The sequence below is a fragment of the Arachis ipaensis genome, chromosome B6, assembly GCF_059453495.1.
Source record: "Arachis ipaensis isolate K30076 ecotype BB chromosome B6, ASM5945349v1, whole genome shotgun sequence".
In the NCBI taxonomy this organism is placed as follows: Eukaryota; Viridiplantae; Streptophyta; class Magnoliopsida; order Fabales; family Fabaceae; genus Arachis; species Arachis ipaensis.
In genome coordinates, this window is record NC_142441.1 from 35,276,525 (window position 1) to 35,296,346 (window position 19,822).

Genomic DNA, 19,822 nt, shown 5'->3' on the forward strand with positions numbered 1-19,822 from the left:
TATATTTACCTCATTTCATGCTTCAATTGCTCTTTTGCCTTTATATTTACATTGACAACATCCTACTTGCCTACTTGTTTTCCTGCTTTAGTTCTTCAATTATATCCTGCTACTTCTACTTTTCAGGATGTCTTATCCCAAAAGTAAGGGAAAAGGCAAGGCAACTACAGGCAAACGGAAAAGAGGAGAATCTTCTACCTCTATCCTGGATCTCCTTCACGACGATTCCTGGTGGGAAAAGAACTTTACCCCGCAGGAAAAGGCCGACGAGCTCCTCACCGCCATAGATCAAGTCAAATTTGCAAACAGATACTATGAGTTAAAGTATCCAGTGTTTGCCACTGCCAGGAACCTCTACCTGGAGAGAACTCTTAAAATCCCATAAGAACTCACCTAGTACACTTTCGAACAGATAAAATAAAGAGGTTGGTTCTTCATGGAAAGGAATTTGACAGAGGTCAATGCATCCTGGGTCTGAGAATTTTACTGTAACTATTTCAAGACCTCCCTGGATGCAGTGCACCTCAGAGGGAAACAGATTTTAGTCACTGAGGAAGCTATTGAGGATATCCTCCGGCTTCAGCCTAAGCCAGATCAGCCTGACGGTTACCAAAAGGCTGAAGAGGATATGAGATACATGAGATTTGATTGGGATGCAGTCAAGCAGAGAATAGCCCTTGATCCTACTGCCCATGGGTCATGGGAAAGAATACAGTGATGCCTAAGGGAATCAAGATGATATATTTAAATGATGAGGCTCGGCTTTGGCAGCAGATCCTGAGTAATTACGTGATGCCGAGCACTCATGAGACAGAGGTGCCCGCTGCTATGATCACCCTCATCTGGTGTGTGATGGAGGGTAAGGACCTATATCTTCCACTTTTCATCAGGTATTATATGGCCAGGGTCCATGTCAGAGGCACTCTCCCTTTCCCTTATCTGATCACCCAGCTAGGCCGCTGAGCTGACGTGCCTTGGGAGTTGGCTGATGAGAAGCCAACTACTGCAGACTGCAAGAAGATCATTCCTCACAGCAGGAAGTTTTTGGAATTAGGGTACAGACCTCCTTTTCTCACTGCCTCGGGTGAGGCAGCCACATCTTCAGCTGCCCCTTCTGCATCCACTGCTGCACCAACCCTATCCACTGCACCTCCACCTACTCCTGAGCCCATTTATCATCTGGTGCACCGCCTCTTCGCATGCCTGGATCGTATGGAGCGTCACCACAAGCGACGCTATGAGCACCTAAAGTTGATAATCCGATCCGACAGCGACATCCCCTCCGAGCCTGACACCGCTTCTGAGCCATCTGATGCGGAGGCAGATGATCATGAGGAGGAGGCACATGCCCAGGCAGAGCAGGGAGGACCTGAGCAGGCTGCACCACACCATGAGGAGGCCCGCCAGATCCAGGCTGCAGATCCGGAGATTCTTCTACAGACAGAGCCTCCGCCTCAGCAGGCAGCTCCTCCTACACTTACCGAGACTGCAGATCCTCAGCCTACCTCAGAGTCACCGGCAGCCCATCCTTCCGGAGATGACACTTCTCACACCCAGCCTGAGTGAGTATCGAGGACGATGCTATTATTTAAGTGTGGGGAGGTCACCATCTCTGGCGTACTTTATTTTGGTGAACCACTTTTCAGACTCTCTTTATCCTATTTTGCTTATTTTTCTGTATTTTTATTTTTTTTTTATCTTTCAGTTCTTGCACATTTCTTTTTTGATGTATTTTTACTTATTTCTACATTTTGTACTTTAGTTTATATATATCTTAGATATTCAGTTTAGTCTAGTTACAATTTTAGTTATTAAGTTGTGATATAGAACATATAGATTAATTAGTTTAGTTTACCCTTTTTAGCATACGATAACTTGGATTAATTGAAAATAAAAAGAGTAAACTAAAGACTTTAGTATAACAGAATCACAACAATCCACGCACTGTATATATATAGCAATAAATGATTGGTTAATTTAAACAACATTTTTCAAGGAAGAACACTAAGATTTTAAGAGCCACCCTAAGATTCACATTGAGAATAATGGGAACCCTTGATTTCTACTTGCATGACATACATAACTGATATATGATTTTTGAGCCAAAGAACACACAACCTGTGAGTTTTTGAGCCTATTTGTATGGTTACATTATTTAACCATAATTATTTCATTCTTGTGTGTTCGCCCTTCTTTTTTATTCTGGTAATCTTTACTTTGTTTTAATCTATATGTCCAATATAGAATGTAGATACATACCAATATATGATTGAGGCCATCATTTAAATTTTTCCTCACTTATCCCAAATTAGCCCACTTTTTACATCACCCTTGTTAGCCCCCTTGAGCCTTTTAATTCCCCCCTTGTTCTATAACCACATTACTAGCCTTAAGCAGAAAAACAAATTAAAAATTCCAAGTTGAATCCTTGGTTAGCTTAAGATAGAGATTATGTATCCACTAAGTGTGGGAAAACATGGAAACATGGGTTGATAGGAAAGGATTAATTCAATAAGATAATAAGGATTTTGGGAGCATGCTCATGTAAAATCAAATTAAACCAAAACACCATGTGCATTGATATATGCTTATGTTTCAAAAAAAAAAAAATTCTTTTTGGTTAAATAAATAAATAAGGGGACAAAATTTCCCCAATAATAAGTTTAGTAGAGAGATCAATGCACATGGAAGTAAAAGCAAAAACAAATTTGGTACATGAGTATGTGACACAAAGTGACAAAAAAATTGGGAACCCCAAGAAAGTTATAAATTATATGGAATATGTATATGTTAGGTGAGATCTTAGACTAATCAAGGATTCACTTTGTTAGCTCACTTAGCCTTATATATATACCCTTACCATTACCTTGGCCCCATTACAGCCTTTAAAAGACCTCATGATTTTTGTATGTCTGTATTCAATATTTGTTGACTGGTTAGATGAAGAACAAAGTTTTAGAAAGCATGAATACAAAAGAATAGAGTGATTAACCCCAAACACTGAGTGAATAGAGAGTAAACACAAATCCAGTGAGGGTTCAATAGCTCATCACCATATATCTCTGTTTAAATATTTAATTGTGTTGAAAGCTTATGAAATATTTTAACCCAATTCAATTGTGACAGTGCTTTAACATGATTTAGGTTTGGCTATACATATATAATTCCTTGAAAATATGAATCAAATTAACCACATGTAAGCTATATATATATATATAGGTGGGTGATAATTAAAATTGCATGATTCATGAAGGTAGTTTGCATTTAGAATAGATTGCATTGCATGAGATTCCACCATTCTAACTTTACCATTTCTCTTGGATTTAGCATGAGGACATGCTATTGTTTAAGTGTGGGGAGGTTGATAAACTCATATTTTATGATATAATTTGTGCTCAAATTGAGTGTTTCTATCAATTCTTCACCCACTTATTCATGTAAATTGCATGGTTTTACTTTTCCTTCCTTATTTTATGATATATGTGAAAAAACATGTTTTCTATGCTTTAAAAATATTAATTTTAATTACCCTTTACTATCATTCGATGCCGTGATTTGTGTGTTAAGTATTTTCAGATCTCATAGGGCAGGAATGACTTAACGGACAAAAAAGGAAACTTACAAAAATGGAAGGAAAACACAAAAATGGAGTTTTGAAGAAAAAGGCAGCGACGCGAACGCATGGACGACGCGAACGCGTGCCTAGCGCGAAAATGCAGCGACGCGAACGCGTAGTTGACGCGGACGCGCGCCTTGAGCAGAACGCAATAGACGCGTACGCGTGACCGATGCGTACGCGTGACAAGGAAATCTCCCAGATGACGCGAACGCGTGACCCGCGCAAACGCGTGATGGACGCCACGTACAAGAATCTGCAGAAAATGCCCCCAGCGATTTCTGGACCCTCTTTCGGCCCAAATCCAAACCAGAAACACAAAATATAAGCCAGAGAATGGAGGAATCAAAGGAGACACGTAGACGGCTCATAATACATAATTTTTAGGTTTTTGATGTAGTTTTTAGAGAGAGAGGTTCTCTCCTCTCTCTTAGGATTTAGGATTAGGATTTCTCTTATTTTAGGATTGCTTCTACAATCACAGGTTCAATATTCCTTTAATTTATTTTCTACTTTTATTTATTCCATTACTTTAATTGTCATTTATCTTTTCATTATTGATTTACAAACTTTCCATGTTAGGATTTGAATTTATGTATAAATGCAATTTGAGGTATTTCAGATTAATGATTGTTCTATTTATGAATGATTTCAATTCAAATTAGCTTTATTTTCCCCTTTTGGCATTGGTTAAGTAATTTATAACACTTGAGTTATCAACTCAGCTGTTGATTGAAATTGGAATTCTTAGCTGGTTAATTTGCACTCCAATAACTCTAGTCTCTCCATTGGAGTTGACTAGGACCTAAGGATCAAATTAATTTGTCCACTTGACTTTCCTTTATTTAGTAAGGGTAAATTAAAAGTGGGAGCAAAATCCAATCTTTATCACACCTGATAAAGATAACTAGGATAGGACTTCAATTTCTTACACCTTGCCAAGAGTTTTATTATTTATTTAAATTAATTCCTTACAATTTAGTTTCTTGCCATTTACTATTCTTGCTTTTTATCTTATACATTAAAAAATCCAAAAATATACTTTTTCCATAACAAATAATAAATCATACTGCCCTGCAACTCCTTGAGAGACGACCTGAGATTTAAATACTTTGGTTATTTACTTTTATTGGATTTTGTTACTTGTGACAACCAAACTTTTGTACGAAAGGATTCTCTGTTGGTTTAGAAACTATACTCACAACGCGATTATATTTTTTATAAATTTCTTTACTGGAAAAAATCCGTTCGTCACTCCTTCCATTTGTGCAAGCTTCCTCTCCATCCTCTAAGCCATTCCTGCCCTATATAGCCTTCTTCTCTTTTTCTGCGGAAACTCCATCAAATTCAACGAAATGCTACCTAAAATAAACAGAATTGCACACGACTCAAAGTAGCATTCATAGTGGTTAAAAGATAATTAATTCTTGATTAAACTCAATCAAATTAAATGCAAATTCACTAGAAAAAGATAGGAAAGATGCTCACGCATCACAACACCAAACTTGAATTGTTGCTTGTCCTCAAGCAACCAAAATAAGTGCAAGATTAAGATGTGTATTTGCATGAGAAGTGAGAGTTTAGTCATGTTCATGTCTCTACTTATAGTGGGGTTTACAACTACAATCTTGAATAGTTTTGGCATCTCACTCTCCTTTGAATAAGAAGAATGTCAATGTCATGCGGAATTAGAATCCGGATCATATTATGAGTTCTCTTATCTTTATACCTCAGTTAAATCCTTGAACACAGCAGGTATCCCTTAATTCTCAAATAACTGGTGCTTTGCACCTTGAGCCTAGCTGTGACTTTAAGTGTTTTGTCTCAAGGGTTAATTGACACAAGAACACCACAAGCACTTAACTGGGGAACTCCTCTTTTGAAGTTCTGATTTTTCTTTTAGCTATTCCCAGACAGTGGTGCTCAAAGCCTTTGGCATACTCTACTAATTCCAGTTGATCTCGACTCTAAATGTTCTGTCTCAAGGATTACTTGACACAAGAATACCACAAGCATATCACTAGGGAAACAAATCTTTGAGCTTTTAATCATGTCTGACCTCCCTAGTCATTGATGCTCAGAGCCTTGGACCTTGCTTTTTTTTTTGTTTCTTTTGCTTCAAGGATTAACCGTCACAAATTTTCAGAAAATTCATAATACTTCTCTAAATTTCTTTTCCTTATATGTCAACATTCCTTGATTCAAATTCAAAGATACACGGTTTATATCATGCATTCAGCATCACAGAGAACACCACCACATTTGATTAAATGAGACTACTCTTTAAAAAAATAAACTCAATTTTTCATGCATTACATCCCCTTTTTCTTCTTTCTTTTTGATTTCAAGCTCAGTGGACAATACATGAGACACCTTTTAGAATTAAAGCAACTAACATAAATTTTGAAAATAACAGAACTAAACTAGAACCTAGGAATCTAACTAATAAAGGATCATGCAATAAACAAAGCAAAATAGCAAAAAATCGGAACATAACATAGTAAGAGCGGGAAGGAATATAGAATGAAAGGAATTCAACCATCTCAGTTATCCTAGTGGCCATTTTATTCTTCAGGCTGTGCTCCTCCATGAAGATGATTTGCCTCCCTTTGGTACCATAAAAATAAACAGAAAAACCATCTGCGAAGTGACAACACCAAACTTAAAGGTTTGCTTGTCCTCAAGCAAAGAAGAACTGAAAACAGAGAGGGACATAGAAAGACATAAAAGAAAAATAGTATGATGAAAGAAGAATAAAAGGATAAAAGAACAAGAGAGAATTAGGATTGGGGGGTGGATGATTTGAAATCAGGCGCTGAGGTGGTTTAATTGGGCGTCGCATGCGACGCATACGCGTGATGTTGGTTGTGCGAATGGCGCGAGGGCAGCCCCGTGCACGCACAACTCTCTCTTCAGATACGCACGAGAGCCAAAATTGCATATGACGCGTGCGCGTCAGGGACGCGTACGCGTGGACGGCCAGAATGGGAAAACGACGCGCACGCGTCAGGGACGCGTACGCGTGATGGGACTTGTGCGCCCAGCACAGTTCCAGCCCCACACCATCATACTCTCTGGCCAAACACCTTTTATGCCGATTTTACAAGGTCACGCGTGCACGTCAAGGACGCGTCCGCGTGATGGGCTGAAATCGCAAACGACGCGTACGCGTGAGGGACGCGTGCGCGTGGTCTTGCTTGTGCGCAAGGCACGCTTCCAGCACCACTCCGGCCCAACTCTCGGGTCAATTCCTTGGTGGTGCGAACTCACACATGACGCGCACGCGTTAGGTATGCTTGCGCGTCGAACACCTTTTTTTTTGTCGAAGTGTTCGGTTCCTGTTCTAAAATAGCTGCATGATCATAACACACTTAAAACGAAATAAAAACAGTAAAAACTCAATAAAAATAAAATAAATAAGAAAATCACTACTACAAAAAATAACTAAGGACATGAAATTATCGGGTTACCTCCCAACAAGTGCTTCTTTACCGTCACTAGCTTGACGGTCAGCTCCTCTAAGGAGGAGGATCATAGGGGCTCAGCTCTTCACCCCTTACTTTGAACTTCTTTCCTGTGTCTCCATAAATTAGCTCAATATGCTCCAGAGAGAGGATTCTGTTTGCTGTATAAATCCACTTATGCCTTTGTCTTTCCAAGGTCTATTGCATCCTTAGGCTAAGTGCTCTGTGAGGGGGCGACTCTTTAAAATAAGCTTTCAGCTAACACTCCCGAACCAGTTGGTTCAAGGTGCTAGGTGTTGAAGCATCCCGAAGGACTTACTCCCTCAAGTCTCTCTCCCCCATACATGCACACTACAGGCACATGGTTTGTTGTTTTCTTCCCTTGAGGTCTTGGTGTCCAGCACCTCTTTGGGTTACTAAATGTTCTGTAGCAAGGTTGCTCTTGATAGTGGATTTTCAGTTGATAATCCCGGGTTAGTTAACCCAAGTTACCAAGTGATGAAGCACTCCTAAGAACTTATTCATCCAAGCAGATCCTTGGTACAAGAGCACCACAGACACATCCCTCAAGATTCAAGCCCTTGGTGCCTAGCCTTATTCCTTATTAACTTTTCTTTCTTTTTTCAACTCTTATTGTTCTTTTCCTTTTTCTTATTAGGATCTTATTATTTAGCTAGTCTCATGGGGTGTGTTTCAAGCATATGATTTATGACAGATAGTTGCCTTCCCACCTTGTTAGTGAACCAACTTAGCTAAGTGATTACTACACCACAAATCTAAGAACTTACTCCACAAATTGAACTCCACTCTGGTCTTTCATAACATCTCTTTTTATTTAGCTTAAAAAGGACAAGCATACAATAAGCAAGATGGAATTGAAAACAGGCAATTTGACTAGCAAGCATAGACCTAGGCAAAAGCAAACTTAAAGACAGAATTGAAAATTCCTAAGCTACTATGGAAGCATGTTCTATTTCATACATGATTTTCCTTATTTAAAAAAAAACTTGAAAAAGATGGGACAATAAGGGAACTCCACCACCTTTTAATCATGGGGTTGCCCATGCTCTCCCTCTTGCTTGTCCTCTTTGCGTCCACTTGTGCTTCCTTGTATCCATGCTAGTCTGGCTCTTTTTTAGTCTTCAAGTGCCTTTCTTACTGATTCATGACTCTTCTCCACCCTTTCTCTTTCTTCTCGTGCTAACTCATCCTTCACTTCGTCATATTTTGTGATTCCCGGATGTACTATAGGTAGCTGTCCGACTAAGTATCCGAGTCTGGCTAGTATGTTTACATGATTTCCACTTTCACTCATGTAAACCCCTTCAGAGAATGCCCTGTGCTCGTCAAAGAGTTTTGCTTGTTCTATTTGTTTTCGATGCATCTCATGTATGTGTGCACCTTGATGTGCTTAGATGTTGATTAGCTTCTAGATAGATTCTTGTTGTTCATTTTGCCTTTGTTCTATCCTGTGGAAGGATTCACCCCATTGTTTTCCTTGTTCCAATTGCTGCTCCATCATTTGCTTCTACCACTCCCCTTGTTGATTCATCCATCTCGAGAGCGATTCCTCTTGACGGCCCATCATCTGTAATTGAAGCTCCTTCTGTGCCTCTTGATGCTCCCAATATTGCCTAGATTTCTTGTAATTGGTGCATGTTCAAGGTGGCTGCGGCTTGCTCCTTTGGGTTTTGCCCTTCTACAGTTTGCTGGGCTACCCTCTTTCTTATCCTTCGTTGAGGTAGGGGAGATGTAACAGCATGCATACGCTGGACAGTAATTGGGATACCAACTTTTATCCATTCGGGGTTTTCATCTTCGAACACTACCCCGGCCTTGTCACACAGGCGGAAAATGGTGCTGGGATAGCCTAACCTTTCTCCAGAATCACTTTTCTCAACCATCTTCCTAATGCCTTGGGCTATGAGCTCGTGCACTTTGATCTCTCCCCCTTTAAGTATGCATTGCACCATTGTTGCTCTCTTAAGATTCACCTCTGAATTGTTTCCGGCAGGAAGGATGGATCTCCTTACAATTTCGAACCATCCCTTTGCTTCAGGGGTGAGATCACCTCTTTTAATAAATTTGGGTTTTCCATTGGGATCTCTCATCCAGTCTGTCCCTTGTATGCAGATATCTTTCACAATCTGGTCATAATTAGGATTACCATCTATTCGAGATTGATAACTCTCTTCCTCAAATGGTATAGTTCATAGCTTCAGCACTCTCATGATGCTCATGGGACTAAAATCCACCGTCACTCCTCTCACAAAGCTTATATAAGACTCCTCTTTCTTATCATACCTCACCGCATTTGCGTAGAACTCTCTCACCAGCGTTGCATTTATTTTTGCGGTGACCGGATCAGTGAGAAGCTCCCATCTTCTCTTTTCTACCTTCTCTGTGATTTTGGGGCACTCAGTTTTCTTGACTTGAAAGCCTAGCTCATATATGATCTCCTTATCATCCATCCATCCAAATTAGAGTGCATGATAAAAAGTTCTAAACTTCTTTTCATCGAAAGGGCGTTGCTCTATAGGCTCCTTCCCCTTTCTTCTTTTAGAGCTTGATGATGCCATGAGTGACTTTTGAAAAGTGAAGGTGTTAAGGTTAGTGATGAGTGGTGGAATTCGGTTGGGTTTGGATAGGGTGTGGCTTGGATAGTTGTACTTCGAGAGTGAGAAGTTTGAAGAAGTGGTTGCTGGAATGTGAAGGGAAGTACGAACTAGGACTTACTTATATAGGAAAATGATGAGTGAATGAAAGGTGTGGATTGATGGGGTGGTTGTGTGATGGACGGATGGGGTTTAGCATGGGATGAGCACAAGGATCATCATCTTAATGATGGGGTTGGTTCAATTTCTAAGCTTGTTCTCCTTCTAATGTTGCATGGCAACAATTTCCAATGCAATCCTCTTGAAGACACGTGTATAGTCTTCTCTTTTTGTGGTGGCCGAACCCTTCAATTGCCCCATCAATTCTCCTACAAAATAAAAGAAATGTGATTAAAAGAAAACTTGTGGAAAGTGGTGGCAAAATTAAAAGAATAACTACTTTTTAAAGTTTTTGTTTCTAACTACTAAGTGCTGTTCATGAGTGCACACCAACTGACTAACTCAACATCCATGTATGCAACATTGGCAACACCAAACTTAGTTTGGTGCCATGTGGTGTAAAAGATTTGTTCAAGGCCCCTAAGAGTGACATGATATGGGTTACATTTATGTCCTCTTAGTGTGCCTTGAACACCAAACTTGTTCCTCACTATATGTTGCACAAAAGGATTCATTCAAGTGCATGTCAAGTTGAGTTGTAATCCCTGAACCTTGCTTTATTAACTACTTTTTAAAAACATGTAAAACATGGGTTGCCTCCCATGAAGCGCTTCTTTAGCGTCACTAGCTTGACGTTCTACCTTTGTCATGGTGGTTGGTAATGCTTCAGATCTTCCCCTCTTGCAGTAAACCTATATCCATTGGCTTCATCAATGATCTCCACATGTTCTAGGGATAGAACTTTGTTGATGGTGAAAACCTTAGGTAACTGAGATGGGATGGTGGGGAGATGAGGTAGGATATCTAGGAAGTAAGCTGAGATCACTTTATCCCCTGGAGAGAAATCTTCTGTAGGGATCTTTTTATTCCTCCATCTCCTTAGTACTTTCTTCTTTGTATCTTTTGCTGTTATCCTGCTCTTTGTGGTCTCTTTCCCTAGGGAGATTTTATTGCTGGTCTCATATGATTCTGGTGGTTTTGGCTCCACTTGAGTTTCCTTTAGCTCTGACAGCTGCTGATTCTCTTGTTCATCACCCAAAGGAATTCCAGGGTGTACAGCTTGTGCTTCAATACTTTTTTCTCCCACCATTGCTCTGTCATGCTCTGCCCTTAGTTCCTTGCCTTCCTGACTTGCTTCTTGTGAGGGTTTGAAGACGTTGAAGGTGAGTTGTTCGTCATGTATCCTCAGTATTAGCTCTCCTCGCTCCACATCTATGAGCGCTCTGGCTGTAGCTAAGAATGGTCTTCCCAATATGATTGGGTGAAGGTGACTTTCTTCCATTTCCAGTATGACAAAGTCTGTGGAAAGGAAGTAGTTCCCAACCTTCACCAGCACATTTTCAACCACTCCAATTGCTTGTTTTTGAGTTTTGTCCGCCAGCCTGATGATTATGTTTGTGGGCATCAGTTCATTGATTTGCAGCCTCTTTATAAGGGATAAAGGCATTAAGTTGATGCTTGCTCCCAGATCACAGAGTCCTTTGTCAAACATTGTTTCTCCTATGGCACAGGGGATGTGAAAACTCCATGGGTCCTTCCTTTTTGTAGGCAGCTCTGGTTGAATGAGGGCACTGCACTCCTTATTCATCACTATGGTTTGTCTTCCCTTGAGTGAGTTTTTCCTGGTCAGCAGCTCCTTCATGTACTTAATGTACGAGGGCATTTGTTGGAGGACCTTGATGAATGGTATGTTTACATGGAGAGATGCAAATATGTCAAGAAACCTTGAGTATATTCTCTTCTCTACACCACCATTGAGTAATTGGGGAAAGGGTGCATAGAGTCTCAGCAGCTCCTTCTGTGTAATTGTGGTTTCTTGATGATTCTCTTCCTGCTTTCCTGCTGATGTATCTTCAGGTTGTTCTGATGGTTTGTTCGGCTCTTCCTCAGTCTCCTTATCACTTATAGTAACCATCTTGCAATCTTCCCATCTGACTTTCTTTATTTCACCTCTCGGATTTTTCTCTATGTCACTTGGGAAGCTATCAGTAGGTTTGGGAATCTTCTCAGATAGGTATCCCACTTGAAATTCCAGCCTCTTGATTGTGTCTCCCTGATTCTTGATATTGGCTCACACCTCCTCTTTGAACACCTTGTTATCTTGAATCTCCTTGCATATGCCTTCAAGTAGAGTCTCAATCATTGATAGTCTTTCTTCCGATGATGGAGAGTTTAGATTGGAAGGATGAGAAGGGCCATTTTGACTTTGGTATGAATGTTGAGAAGTGTTGTTGGGTGGGTGTTGGTATGACCTCTGTGTGGAGTGTTGGTGAGTTGCATTGTTGTTGGGGTTATGGCGTCTCTGACCTTGGCCTTGGTCTTGTTGATTTCCCCACCCAAAATTTGGGTGGTTCCTCCAACCAGGATTATATGTTTTGGAGTATGGGTCATGGTGTTGCCTAGGTGAATTCCCAATGTAGTTAGCTTGTTCCTGATCACCATCTGCTTCTTCATTCACTCCTTCTTGGGTTGCTGCTGAAGTGGTGATTGCTGCTACTTGATTCCTCTTCATCTTCTTGGTGAGGTCAACTAATTGCTTGGTAATCATCTTGTTTTGAGCTAGCAGTGCATCCACATTGTTCAGCTCCATCACTCCTCTAGTGTTGCCTCTTTCAGAAGCATAGAAGTAGTCATTCTCTGCTACAGTCTCAATGACATCTATGGCTTCTTCAATGGTCTTCTTCTTGTTCAGAGATCCCCCAGATGAGTGGTCTACTGCCTTCTTTGATTCATACGAAAGGCCTTCATAGAAAATGTGCAACTGCACCCATTCATTGAACATATCTGGCGGGCATCTTCTTGTCAAGTCTTTAAACCTCTCCCATGCTTCATATAGAGTCTCACCATCCTGCTTCCTAAATATTTGTACCTCAGCTCTCAACCTGTTGATCCGTTGAGGAGGATAGAATCTTGCCAAGAACTTGTTCACCACATCTTCCCAGGTTGCTAAACTCTCCTTTGGAAAGGATTTCAGCCATTTAGATGCTTTGTCCTTGAGCGAGAAGGGAAACAGAAGTAGTCTATAGGTGTCAGGATGGACACTATTAGACTTCACAGTATCGCATATCCTCAGAAAGGTGGTTAGATGTTGATTGGGGTCTTCTTGGACACTTCCTCCGAATGAACAATTGTTCTGAACAAGGGTGATGAGCTGTGGCTTTAGTTCAAAGTTGTTGGCATGTATGGTTGGCCTTTGGATGCTACTCCCACAGTTTTCTGGGTTTGGGTTGATGTAAGAACCCAGAACTCTTCTCTCTTGCCCAGCCTGATGCGCTGGACCTTCTCTGCCATAGTTTTGAGCCTCTTCTTCATGATGGTTTTCCATATTCTCATCCATGTCTGGTTCAAAGTACTCTTCCTCTTTCTCAGCACTAACTACTCTCTTTCCTCTTTCTTCCCTCCTTAATCTAAGGAAGGTCCTCTCAGGTTCAGAATCAAAGGAAGTTGAAGCTCCGCTTCTTCTACCTGTCATACAACCAACAAGGCACAAGCAAGAGAGATAGATGCAGACAGTAATTTCTACAGAAATGCTGTTAGTGTGAGTGATACAATATATCAAACAGTTAGTGGGTTAGTGACTGAATTGTAAACAACTAAGAAAATGGGTAGGGGAAAGGGAAGAAAATAGCCAAACAGAAAGTAAATTACTCAAATGAACTTAAATCAAACAAAATAAAAACAAATGCTCAATCTAGTTATCCACCAATTTAATCATTGTTGATACAAAATCAATCCCCGGCAACGGCGCCATAAACTTGATGCACGGAAACTTGTCCTTTAACAAATCTCCCTCGGCAAGTATACCGAATTGTCGTCATGTAAAAACTCACAATAGAGTGAGGTCGAATCCCACAGGGACTGATTGGTCAAGCAACTTTAATTGGAAGAAGGTTCTAGTTGAGCTAAGCAGAAATTGGGTTGAGAATTGCAGGAAATTAAATGGCGGGAAAGTAAATTGCAGAAAATAAATGACGGAAGGTAAATTGCAGAATCTTAAATGGGGAAGGGGAGTTTAGCATGAAAGTAAATGGCATAAAGTAAAGAGAATGGGTAAGATAAGAAATGGGGAATTCATTGGGCTTAGGAGATGTTGCATTCTCCGGATCAAGTTCATTTTCATCTCTTCCTCAATCAATGCATTCATTGATCTCCTTGGCAATCTTAAGTGATTGAATTCCAATTCCTTGGTAATTCAATCTCTCAAATCAGATCAATAGCCAATTTCTTGGTCTAATTGCTCATGAGAAGAGATGAAGTGTGGTCACTGATTATACCACATGTATTTCCAAATCAAAGTATTGGGAGAATTATATGTCACCATATCCGCCCAAACCCCAATTTGGTCCAACATGAGAAAGCATTTCTAGCATGATCTCTTCATTCCTTTTCCAAGGTTCAGAAGAGATCCAAGTATGAATAGCTTCTTTTCCAAGATAACTACTCAATTGGATGAAGATTGAAAGCTTTCTAGTAAAATCAAGAGAAAAGAAAGAAGAAGAATAATGAAAACTATTATTAATCCATCAAATTACAACAGAGCTCCCTAACCCAATGAAAGGGGTTTATTTGTTCATAGCTCTGGGAAATGAAAGCAAAGATGGAGAGTACATTCTGAAAGTTAAACTAGAAGTGCAGAGAAAGTAAAATACAGAGAGTAATTCTAATAATGCCCAAAAGCTCCTCCTTTCTAGTTCAAAGTTCTCCCTATTTATACTATTCTTCTAATCTTCTAGTTGGCTCTTCAAGTCTTGGATATGGGCCTTTGGATCTTGAGTTGAAGCAGTTATCTTCTTCAGTGTGCTTAGCTTTACTTGCAGAGAGAAAGTGTAAAGTAGGCAGGGATTCTAGCTTAGGACGTTAGTGGCGTTAACGTTAAGTGAAAGTGTGGGTTCGAGGACATTAGTGACAATCACCTTTTTCACTAACGTTCCTAACCCAAGGATGCTCCACGTTAACTTCAACGTTAGTGGCATCAACGTGACCACTAACGTTGCCTCTTAGTCCTTCGCACATGTTATTGGGACTTACTTTTTCCAATAACGTTGAGAATCCTCCTTTCTCCCTATGTTAGAGTTCACGTTAGTGTGGCTAACGTGACCTTTAACGTAGGCTCGCCACATCTTCAAGAACGTTAGTGACACTTACCTTTGTCACTAACGTTCCAAAATGCCCTTACTTACCACGTTAGAGTTCATGTTAACTAGGTTAACGTGGCTTCTAACGTGGTATTGCTAACGATCTCCAATGTTAGTAACAAAGGTGAGTGTCACTAACGTTGGCTCATCATCCCTTTTACTCACGTTAGCTTCCATGTTAATGTAGTTAACGTGGGAGTTAACGTGGCTCATAGTGGCTCATCCCAATGTTAGTGACAAAGGTGAGTGTCACTAACGTTGGCGATTCTTTGCTCCCTCCACGTTAGAGTCCACGTTAACTGAGTTAACGTGGCAACTAACGTGGCTCAAAGTAGCTTAGCTCAACGTTAGTGACAAAGGTGAGTGTCACTAACATTGGTCATTCTTTTGTTTCCCCACGTTAGAGTCCACGTTAACTGAGTTAACGTGGCTCTTAACGTGGCCAATATGAGCTTGGTCCAATGTTAGTGACAAAGGTGAGTGTCACTAACGTTGGCTTCATTTTCTTCTTCCACGTTAACTACCACGTTAATGTAGTTAATGTGGTAATTAACGTGGGCTATGATGGCTTCGAGGATGTTATTGGCAATTACTTTTCTCATTAACGTTGCAAGCTAGCTCCCCTTCCACGTTAGAGGTCACGTTAGTTAGACTAACGTGGCTGCTAACGTGGTTCTTCCTTGCTTCCTTTGTCCTGAAATCAAGCAATAAAGTGCACCAAAGTTCTAGTCCAAGTTATGAGACATGCATCATCCAATTTGTCATTCAATTCATGCATAATTCTCATGAATTCATATAAAAATCACAATGTTAGCTTGAATCAAGATGTAAGTGAAATTCTATCCAAAACTTGCTTATTTCCTAAGAAAGTGCATGAAACTACCCTAAAACCATAAAGAAAAGGTCAGTGAAACTGGCCAAAATGCCCTGGCATCATCCACACTGGATTGCTAGTCAACACCACTTTCATTCTTGGGGAGAAATCTTCAGTGGGGATATTTTTGTTTCTCCATCCTCTGGGTACTTTCTTTTTAGGACTCTCTCCCTTGGTGGATGATGTATTCCCAACACCAAACTTAGGTTTGATGTCAGGGAGAAGTTTGTTGATTGTCACCAAGGGAAGTTTGAGCTGCAGATTCTGTGGTGCATCATCAGGGGGTTTTGGAAGGTTTGCATCAATAAGCTCAGTCTGCATGCACCTCTCTTCTTCACCTGCTGAATGTATATCGTTGAAGACATGAAAGACCGGTTGCTCATTATGCACTCTAAGCACTAATTCACCTTCTTCCACATCAATCAGAGCTCTTCCAGTGGCTAGGAATGGTCTTCCTTGAGTTATAGAGGCATTCTCATCCTCCCCTGTGTCAAGAATCACAAAATTTGCTGGGAGGAAGAACTTACCCACTTTGACCAAGATATTCTCCACTAATCTGTATGCAGGCTTCATAGATTTGTTTGCCATCTGTAATGCTATCCTTGTGGGTTGTGCCTCTTGGATTTGCAGCTTCTTCATCACAGATAAGGACATTAAATTTATGCTTGCCCCTAGATCACATAGGGCATTCTCAAGGGTTGTGCTCCCAATGGTGAATGGAATTTGAAAGCTCCCTGGATCTGGCATCTTCTTTGGCAAGTTATTCTGAATTATGGAACTACATTCCTTAGTCAGGACCACTGTCTCATCTCCCCTTAAATGCTTCTTCTTTGACAACAGCTCCTTCATGAACTTGATATAGAGAGGCATTTGTTCCAAAACCTCAGCAAAAGGAATATTGATTTGCAACTTTCTGAAGACTTCCAAGAACTTTGAAAACTGTTTGTCCTTGGTCTTCTTTTGAAGTCTCTGAGGATATGGCATTTTAGGCTTATACTCAGGAGCCTTTGGCAATGTAGGATAAGTGTCAAGAGAGGCTGGGAATAGGTTGTCTGCACGCTTTGGAGGGACGTGCTCTACTTCTTCCTTCTTTTCTTTTGGAGCTTCTTTTTCAACTGACTCCTTATTAACTTGTGCTTCCGTACTTGCCACTTGTCCACTTATCAAGGTGATAGCCTTGCATTCCTCTCTTAGATTTGGAATGGTGTTACCAGGAAGGCTATTAGTGGTCCTCTGATCAATTTCATTAACTTTTGTGGCTAGTTGACCCATTTGAATCTCCAAGTTCTTGATGGATGCTCTGGTTTCCTGTCTAAAACTTGCTAGTATTGCTTCCAAATCATTGTTCTACTGGGGTTGAGAAGTTGCTTGCTGAGATGACTAAAACTGGTGGTTATTAAAATTATTCTGTTGAAAACCACCCTGAGAATTATTATTAAAATTCTATGGCCTCTGAGGTTGCTCTTTCCACCCAAAATTTGGGTAATTTTCCAGCCTTGATTGTAGGTCTGAGAATAGGGATCATTATTGGGATTTCTAGGAGCACTCCCCATGTAATTGACCTGTTCAGAAAAGGATTGAGCATAATCATAATTATCATTTTGCACAAAATTACCTGTCATGTCATAAGAGACCTCTTGAGGTGGATTTTGGGTGTTGATAGTTGAGACTTGCATGCCACCCATCTGCTGAGTAAGTAGATTTATTTGCTGAGACATAAGCTTATTCTGAGTATGAATAGCATTAAGAGCTTCTACTTCCATAACTCCCTTCTTCTGACGAGCCTCACAGTTCACAGAATTCCTGTTAGATGAGTATAAATATTGGTTGCTAGCAACCAATTCAATCAACTCAATAGTCTCCTCCGGTGTCTTTCTCTTGTGCAATGAACTACCTGTAGAATTATCTAAGCACATCTTGGACATTTCACCCAAGCCTTCATAAAAGATATCTAGTTGGGTCTATTTGAAGAACATGTCCGGAGGGCATTGCCTAGTCAGTAGCTTGTATCTCTCCCAAGCTTCATAAAGAGTTCCACCATCTTTCTGCCTGAAGTTCTGAACCTCCACCCTAAGCTTAGTCAGCTTCTTTGGTGGGAAAAATTTAGTAAGAAACTCAGTAACAACCTTGTCCCAAGTATCCAAACTCTCTTTGGGTTGGGAATCTAGCAATAGCTTTGCTCCATCCCTCAGAGCAAACGGGAAGAGCATGAGTTTGTACACCTCTGGGTTCACTCCATTTGTCTTCACAGTATCACAAATATGCAGAAAATTAAAAATAAATTGATTTGGGTCTTCTTGGGGAAGACCATGATACTGGCAGTTTTGTTGCACCAGGGTGACCAATTGTGGCTTCAACTCAAAGTTGTTCGCAGCTATAGGAGGCACCACAATGCTTTTTCCATAAAGATCTGTGGTATAAGTAGAGTAAGAGCCAAGCACTCTCCTTTGTTGCTCATTCCCATTCGGATTTGCCACATTGGCATTAACAGCATTATTAGGATCCATAGTGGACTCTGCAGCCTTGTAAAGTCTGGCTTGTTGCAAACGCCGCTTGAAAATATTTTTAGGTTCAGGATCAAAGTCTAAAAGAGGTTTCTTGTCTCTGTTCCTTCGTATAAACAGACAGAAGACAAGAAAAGATGGAACTCTCTACGTCAGAGTGCAGAGAATTCCTAGTAAGGTAACCTGTGTAAAGAGATAAAATAAAATATACTGAATAAAATAAATACTAAAATTTGAAAATTACTATTAAAATTAAGACAAAAAATTTTGAAATTATTAGGCAAATTAAATAAGAAAAATTAAAATAAGACTAACTAGGAAACACCAAACTTAATTTTAGAAATTAAGAAAAATATTAGTGCTATTTATTTTTTTTTATTTTTTTTCAAAAATACTAAGGCAAAATTTAAATAAAATTAAAACTAAAACACCTAATTTAAGCAATCAAACAACTAATAGTTGTTAATCACTATCAATCCCCGGCAACGGCGCCAAAAACTTGGTGCGGAATTTATAACCACAAACTAACCGGCAAGTGCACCGGGTCGTACCAAGTAATACCTCAGGTGAGTGAGGGTTGATCCCACGAGGATTGAGGGACTAAGCAACAATGGTTGATTAATTTACTTAGTTAGACAAGTAAAAAATAGTGTTTGAGAGTTCAAAAGCATTAAACAATAAATTCAGAATATCAGAAGACAGGCAAGTAAATAAGTTGGAAAAACAATATGGAGAAGGCAGTTAAGGCTTCAGAGTTATCTATTTTCCGGATTGACTTTTCTTATTAATTTATTTTAATCATGCAAGATTTAATTCATGGCAAACTATATGTGACTAGACCCTAATTCCTTAGACCTTTCTAGTCTCCTCTAACTTTCATCAACCGCCAATTCCTTGGTCAATTAATTCCAATTATGGGGTGAAGTTTAATTCTAGTTATTATGCCACAAAAATCCTAATTATCCAAATATAAGAGGATTATATGTCACGTATCTCGTTAAGTCAGATAATTAGAATTTAGGAGAAATTATTTTCAAGCTGTTGTTCAAGTAAAGAGCTTTTCCAAGTTATACAAGAACTCAATTAAAAAGAGGGTCATACTTCTGTTCCACCCAAATTCATAAGATAAAGAACGAAAACAATTCTTAAATTATAAATCAGTACATGAATTAAAATACAAAAACAACAGAATCAATCCATACAAATAGACAGAGCTTCTAAAGGTTTAGTTGCTCATGGTTCAGAGAGAAAATAAGAATTTTGGTAAACTGTAAATTGGGCTGAGGTGGAATAATTATGAATTGGAATGGAATAATCCCCAGAAGAGAAGTTTCTTTTCTCTTTTATATCTAATCCTAAATTAATTTAAAATCTATTTTCTAAAACTAATATAATATATTTTCCTATTTATAAATAAAAATAAAGTTTAAATCAGAATTAATTATAGCAATCAGC

General features: G+C 39.7%; 1 non-coding gene across 1 annotated transcript; it reads left to right on the plus strand.

Annotated features, from left to right (window-relative positions):
- Positions 1-12,631: 12,631 nt before the first annotated feature.
- LOC148555123 (small nucleolar RNA R71) lies at positions 12,632-12,738 on the plus strand. The gene has a single exon (XR_015887505.1). It is a non-coding gene; the product is annotated as a small nucleolar RNA R71 (small nucleolar RNA).
- Positions 12,739-19,822: the final 7,084 nt, after the last annotated feature.